Here is an 8,428-nt window from a genome sequence, read left to right as displayed (position 1 = left end):
CCTATTGCAGGAGCAGATGCAGACGTTATGAACGTTTGGCTAGCTCAATATGATGACTACTTGATAGTTTTTGTGCACCATGATTTATGGCTTAGAATCGGGACTTCAAAAACGTTTTGAATGTCATGGACCATATGAGATGTTCCAGGAGTTGAAGTTAATATTTCAAGCAAATACCCGAGTTGAGAGATATGAAGTCTCCAACAAGTTCTATAGCTAAAAGATGGAGGAGAATCGCTCAACTAGTGAGCATGTGCTCAGATTGTCTGGGTACTTCAATCGCTTGAATCCAGTGGGAGTTAATCTTCCAGATAAGATAGTGATTGACAGAGTTCTCTAGTCACCATCACCAAGTTACTAGAACTTCGTGATGAACTATAATGCAAGGGATGATGAAAACGATTCCCGAGCTCTTCGTGATGCTGAAATCAACGAAGGTAGAAATCAAGAAACAGCATCAAGTGTTGATGATTGACAAGACCACTAGTTTCAAGAAAAGGGCAAAGGGAAAGAAAGGGAACTTCAACTAGAATGACAAGCAAGTTGTCACTCCCACGAAGAAGCCAAAAGCTGAACCAAAGCCTGAAACTGAGTGCTTAGACTGCAAAGGAAATGGTCACTGGAAACGGAAATACCCTGAATATTTGGTGGATAAGAAGGATGGCAAAGTGAACAAGGGTATATTTGATATACAGTTATTGATGTGTACCTTACTAGTGTTTATAGTAGCCCCTGAGTATTTGATACTTGTTCGGTTGCTAAAGATTAGTAACTCGAAACAGGAGTTACAGAATAAACAGAGACTAGTTGAGGGTGAAGTGACGATGTGTGTTGGAAGTGGTTCCAAGATTGATATGATCATCATCGCACACTCCCTATACTTTCGGGATTAGTGTTAAACCTAAATAAATGTTATTTGGCGTTTGCGTTGAGCATGAATATGATTTGATCATGTTTATTGCGATACGGTTATTCATTTAAAGTCAAAGAATAATTGTTATTCTGTTTACATGAATAAAACCTTCGATGGTCATACACCCAATGAAAATAGTTTGTTGGATCTCGATCGTAGTGATACACATATTCATAATATTGATGCCAAAAGATGCAAAGTTAATAATGATAGTGCAACTTATTTGTGGCACTGCCGTTTGGGTCATATCGGTGTAAAGCGCATGAAGAAACTCCATAAATATGGATTTTCGGAATCACTTGGTTATGAATCATTTGATGCTTGCGAACCGTGCCTTTTGGGCAAGATGACTAAAACTCCGTTCTCCGGAACAATGGAATGAGCTACTGACTTATTGGAAATAATACATACCGATGTATGCGATCCGATGAGTGTTAAGGCTCGTGGCAAGTATCTTTATTTTCTAACCTTCACAGATGATTTGAGCAGATATGGGTATATCTACTTGATGAAACATAAGTCTGAAATAGTTGAAAAGTTCAAAGAATTTCAGAGTGAAGTGAAAAAATCATCGTAACAAGAAAAATAAAGTTTCTACGATCTGATCGTGCAGACGAATATTTGAGTTATGAGTTTGGTCTTCATTTGAAACAATGTGAAATAAAGTTTCGCAACTCACGCCATCTGGAACACCACAATGTAATGGTGTGTCCGAACGTCGTAATCGTACTTTACTAGATATGGTGCGATCTATGATGTCTCTTATTGGTTTACCACTATTGTTTTGGGGTCATGCATTAGAGACAGCTGCATTCACGTTTAATAGGGCACCATCTAAATCCGTTGAGACGACACCATATGAACTATGGTTTATCAGTAAACCTAAGCTGTCGTTTCTTAAAGTTTGGAGTTGCGATGCTTATATGAAAAAGGTTTTCAACTTGATAAGCTCGAACCCAAATCGGAGAAGTGCGTCTTCATAGAATACCCAAAGGAAACTGTTGGGTACACCTTCTATCACAGATCCGAAGGCAAGATATTCGTTGCTCAAAATGGATCCTTTCTAGAGAAGGAGTTTCTCTCGAAGGAAGTGAGTGGGAGAAAAGTAGAACTTGATAAGGTAATAGTACCTTCTCCTGAATTGGAAATAATTCATCACTGAAATCAGTTCCAGTGATTCCTACACCAATTAGTGAGGAAGCTAATGATGATGATCATGAAACTTCAGATCAAGTTACTACAGAACCTCGTAGGTCTTCCAGAGTACGGTCCGCACCAGAGTGGTACGGTAATCCTGTTCTGGAAGTCATGTTACTGCACCATGATGAACCTACGAACTATGAGGAAGTGATGATGAGCCCAGATTCCACGAAATGGCTTGAGGCCATAAAATCTGAGATATGATCCATATATGAGAACAAAGTATGGACTTTGATTGACTTGCTCGATGATCAGCAAGCCATGTTAAATAAATGGATCTTCAAGAGGAAGACGGACACTGATAGTAGTGTTACTATCTACTAAGCTCGACTTGTTGCGAAAGGTTTTCATAAAGTTCAAGGTGTTGAATACGATGAGATTTTCTCACTCGTATCGAAGCTTAAGTCTGTCTGAATCATGTTTGCAATTGCCACATTTTATGAAATCTGGCAAATAGATGTCAAAACTGCATTCCTTAATGGATTTATTAAAGAAGAGTTGTATATGATGCAACCAGAAGGTTTTGTCAATCCTAAAGGTGCTAACAAATTGTGCAAGCTCCAGCGATCCATCTATGGACTGGTGCAAGCATCTCGGAGTTGGAATATACGCTTTGGTGAGTTGATCAAAGCATATGGTTTTATACAGACTTTTGAAGAAGCTTGTATTTACAAGAAAGTGAGTGGGAGCTGTGTAGCGTTTCTAATATTATATGTGGATGACATATTGTTGATTGGAAATGATATAGAAATTCTGGATAGCATGAAAGGATACTTGAATAAGAGTTTTTCAAAGCAAGACCTCGGTGAAGCTGCTTACACATTGAGCATCAATATCCATATAGATAGATCAAGACGCTTGATAAGATTTTTCAATGAGTACATACCTTGATAAATTTATTGAAATAGTTCCAAATGGAACAGTCAAAGAAGGAGTTCTTGCCTGTGATGCAAAGGTGTGAATTTGAGTAAGACTCAAGACTCGACCATAGCAGAAAATAGAAAGAGAATGAAAAGTCATTCCCTATGCCTCAGTCATAGGTTCTATAAAGTATGCTATGCTGTGAACCAGACATATTGTATACCTTGCTCTGAGTTTGACAAAGGAATACAATTTTGATCTAAGAGTAGATCACTGGACAGCGGTCAAGAATAACCTTAGTGAGGACTAAGGAGATGTTTCTCGATTATGGAGGTGATAAAAGAGCCCGTCGTAAAAAGTTACAACGATGCAAGCTTTTACACTGATTCAGATGACTCTAAGTCTCAATCTGGATACATATTGAAAGTGGGAGCAATTAGCTAGAGTAGCTCCATGCAGAGCATTGTGGACATAGAATATTTGCAAAATACATACGGCTCTGAATATGACAGATCCGTTGACTAAACTTCTCTCACAAGAAAAACATGATCATACCTTAGTACTCTTTGGGTGTTAATCACATAGCGATGTGAACTAGATTATTGACTCTAGTAAACTCTTTGGGTGTTGGTCACATGACGATGTGAACTATGGGTGTTAATCATATACAGATATGAATGTTGATGTTAAATCACATGGCGATGTGAACTAGATTATTGACTCTAGTGCAAGTGGGAGACTGAAGGAAATATGCCCTAGAGGCAATAATAAAGTTATTATTTATTTCCTTATTTCATGATAAATGTTTATTATTCATGCTAGAATTGTATTAACCGGAAACATAATACATGTGTGAATACATAGACAAACATAGTGTCACTAGTATGCCTCTACTTGACTAGCTCATTAATCAAAGATGGTTATGTTTCCTAGCCATAGACAAAAGAGTTGTCATTTGATTAACGGGATCACATCATTAGGAGAATGATGTGATTGACTTGACCCATTCCGTTAGCTTAGCACTTGATCGTTTAGTATGTTGCTATTGCTTTCTTCATGACTTATACATGTTCCTGTAACTATGAGATTATGCAACTCCCGTTTACCGGAGGAACACTTTGGGTGCTACCAAACGTCACAACGTAACTGGGTGATTATAAAGGAGTACTACAGGTGTCTCCAAAGGTACATGTTGGGTTGGCGTATTTCGAGATTAGGTTTTGTCACTCCGATTGTCGGAGAGGTATCTCTGGGCCCTCTCGGTAATGCACATCACTATAAGCCTTGCAAGCAATGTGACTAATGAGTTAGTTGCGGAATGATGCATTACGTAACGAGTAAAGAGACTTGCCGGTAACGAGATTGAACTAGGTATTGGATACCAACGATCGAATCTCGGGCAAGTAACATACCGATGACAAAGGGAACAACGTATGTTGTTATGCGGTTTGACCGATAAAGATCTTCGCTGAATATGTAGGAGCCAATATGATCCAGGTTCCACTATTGGTCATTGACCGAGAATAGTTCTAGGTCATGTCTACATTGTTCTCGAACCCGTAGGGTCCGCACGCTTAAGGTTTCGATGATAGTTATATTATGAGTTTATGAGTTTTGATGTACCGAAGGAGTTTGGAGTCCCGGATGAGATCGGGGACATGACGAGGACTCTCGAAATGGTCGAGACGTAAAGATCGATATATTGGACGACTATATTCAGAGTTCGGAAAGGTTCCGAGTAATTCGGGTATTTTTCGGAGTACCGGAGAGTTACGGGAATTCGCCGGGGAGTATATGGGCCTTACTGGGCCATACGGGAATAGAGGAGAGAGGCCAAAAGGAAGGAGGCGCGCAGCCCCCCTCTGGTCCGAATTGGACAAGGGGTGCGGCCCCCCTTTCCTTCCTCCTCTCCCCCTCTTTCCCCCCTTCTCCTACTCCAACAAGGAAGGAGGGAGTCCTACTCCCGGTGGGAGTAGGACTCCCCTTGGCGCGCCCCTCCTAGGCCGGCCGCCCCCTCCCCCCTTGCTCCTTTATATACGGGGGCAGGGGGCACCTCTAGGCACGACAACACAAGTTGATCTACGGATCGTTCCTTAGTCGTGTGCGGTGCCCCCCTCCACCATATTCCACCTCGGTCATATCGTCACGGAGTTTAGGCAAAGCCCTGCGCCGGTAGAGCATCATCATTGTCACCACGCCGTCGTGCCGACGGAACTCATCCCCGAAGCTTTGCTGGATCGGAGCCCGGGGATCGTCATCGAGCTGAACGTGTGCTGAACTCGGAGGTGCCGTACGTTCGGTACTTGGATCGGTCGGATCGTGAAGACGTACGACTACATCAACCGCGTTGTCATAATGCTTCCGCTTACGATCTACGAGGGTACGTGGACAACACTCTCTCCTCTCGTTGCTATGCCATCACCATGATCTTGCGTGTACGTAGGAATTTTTTTGAAAATACTACGTTCCCCAACGGCAGCCACGTAAAAATTAGCAACAACAAAGTAGAGGACGTCTAACTTGTTTTTGCAGGGCATGTTGTGATGTGATATGGTCAAGACGTGATGCTATATTTTATTGTATGAGATGATCATGTTTTGTAACCGAAGTTATCGGCAACTGGCAGGAGCCATATGGTTGTCGCTTTATTGTATGAAATACAAACGCTCTGTAATTGCTTTACTTTATCACTAAGCGGTAGCGATAGTCGTAGAAGCAATAGATGGCATAACGACAACGATGCTACGATGGAGATCAAGGTGTCGCGCCGGTGACGATGGTGATCAAGACGGTGCTTCGAAGATGGAGATCACAAGCACAAGATGATGATGGCCATATCATATCACTTATGTTGATTGCATGTGATGTTTATCCTTTATGCATCTTATCTTGCTTTGATTGACGGTATCATTTTAAGATGATCTCTCACTAAAATTTTCAAGAAGTGTTCTCCTTGAGTATGCACCGTTGTGAAAGTTCTTCATGCTGAGACACCACGTGATGATCGGGTGTGATAGGCTCTACGTTCAAATACAACGGGTGCAAAACAGTTGCACACGCGAAATACTCAGGTTAAAACTTGACGAGCCTAGCATATACACATATTGCCTCGGAACACAGAGACCGAAAGGTCAAACCTGAATCATATAGTAGATATGATGAACATAGTGATGTTCACCATTGAAAACTACTCCATCTCACGTGATGATCGGACATGGTTTAGTTGATTTGGATCACGTGATCACTTAGATGACTAGAGAGATGTCTGTCTAAGTGGGAGTTCTTAAGTAATATGATTAATTGAACTTAAATTTATCATGAACTTAGTACCTGGTAGTATTTTTCAAATGATGTTGTAGATCAATAGCTTGTGTTGTTGCTTTCATATGTTTATTTTGATATGTTCCTAGAGAAAATTATGTTGAAAGATGTTAGTAGCAATGATGCGGATTGGATCCGTGATCTGATGTTTATCCTCACTACTGCACAGAAGAATTATGTCATTAATGCACCGCTAGGTGACAGACCTATTGCAGGAGCAGATGCAGACGTTATGAACGTTTGGCTAGCTCAATATGATGACTACTTGATAGTTTAGTGCACCATGCTTAACGGCTTAGAATCGGGACTTCAAAGACGTTTTTAACGTCATGGACTATAGTATGAGATGTTCCAGGATTTGAAGTTAATATTTCAAGCAAATACCCGACTTGAGAGATATGAAGTCTCCAACAAGTTCTATGGCTAAAAGATGGAGGAGAATCGCTCAACTAGTGAGCATGTGCTCAGATTGTCTGGGTACTACAATCGCTTGAATCAAGTGGGAGTTAATCTTCCAGATAAGATAGTGATTGACAGAGTTCTCTAGTCACCATCACCAAGTTAGTAGAACTTTGTGATGAACTATAGTATGCAAGGGATGACGAAAACGATTCCCGAGATCTTCGTGATGTTGAAATCGACGAAGGTAGAAATCAAGAAAGAGCATCAAGTGTTGATGGTTGACAAGATCACTAGTTTCAAGTGAAGGGCAAAGAGAAAGAAAGGGAACTTCAAGTAGAATGACAAGCAAGTTGTCAGTCCCACGAAGAAGCCCAAAGCTGGACCAAAGCCTGAAACTGAGTGATTATACTGCAAAGGAAATGATCACTAGAAGCGGAAATGCCCTGAATATTTTGTGGATAATAAACAAGGGTATATTTTATATACATGTTATTGATGTGTACTTTATCTAGTGTTTATAGTAGCCCCTGAGTATTTGATACTTGTTCGGTTGCTAAATATTAGTAACTCGAAACAGGAGTTACAGAATAAACAGAGACTAGTTGAAGGGGAAGTGACGATGAGTGTTGAAAGTGGTTCCAAGATTGATATGATCATCATCGCACACTCCCTATACTTTCGGGATTAGTGTTAAACCTAAATAAATGTTATTTGGCGTTTTGCATTGAGCATGAATATGATTTGATCATGTTTATTGCGATACGGTTATTCATTTAAAGACAAAGAATAATTGTTATTCTGTTTACATGAATAAAACCTTCTATGGTCATACACCCAATGAAAATGGTTTGTTGGATCTCGATCGTGTGATACACATATTCATAATATTGAAGCCAAAAGATGTAAAGTTAATAATGATAGTGCAACTTATTTGTGGCACTGCCGTTTAGGTCATATTGGTGTAAAGCGCACGAAGAAACTCCATGCTGATGGGTTTTTGGAATCACTTGATTATGAATCACTTGATGCTTGCAAAACATGCCTCATGGGTAAGATGACTAAGACTCCGTTCTCTGGAACAATGGAGCGAGCAACAGATTTGTTGGAAATAATACATACTGAGGTATGAGATCCAATGAGTGTTGATGCTCGTGGCAAGTATCATTATTTTCTGACCTTCACAGATGATTTGAGCAGATATGGGTATATCTACTTAATGAAGCACAAGTCTGAAACATTTGAAAAGTTCAAAGAATTTCAGAGTGAAGCGGAGAATCATCGTAACAAGAAAATAAAGTTTCTATGATTTGATCGCAGAGACAAATATTTGAGTTACGAGTTTGGTCTTCAATTAAAACAATGTGGAATAGTTTCACAAACTCACGCCACCTGGAACACCACAATGTAATGGTGTGTCCGAATGTCGTAATCGTACTTTACTAGATATGGTGCGATCTATGATGTCTCTTATCAGTTTACCACTATCGTTTTGGGGTTATGCATTAGAGACAGCTGCATTCACGTTTAATAGGGCACCAACTAAATCCGTTGAGACAACACCGTATGAACTATGGTTTAGCAGTAAACCTAAGCTGTCGTTTCTTAAAATTTGGAGTTGCGATGCTTATATGAAAAAGTTTTTCAACCTGATAAGCTCGAACCCAAATTGGAGAAGTGCATCTTCATAGAATACCCAAAGGAAACTGTTGGGTACTCCTTCTATCACAGATC

This window comes from Triticum aestivum, chromosome 1B (assembly GCF_018294505.1).
Source record: "Triticum aestivum cultivar Chinese Spring chromosome 1B, IWGSC CS RefSeq v2.1, whole genome shotgun sequence".
Lineage (NCBI taxonomy): Eukaryota > Viridiplantae > Streptophyta > Magnoliopsida > Poales > Poaceae > Triticum > Triticum aestivum.
This window is presented reverse-complemented; position numbering follows the sequence as displayed.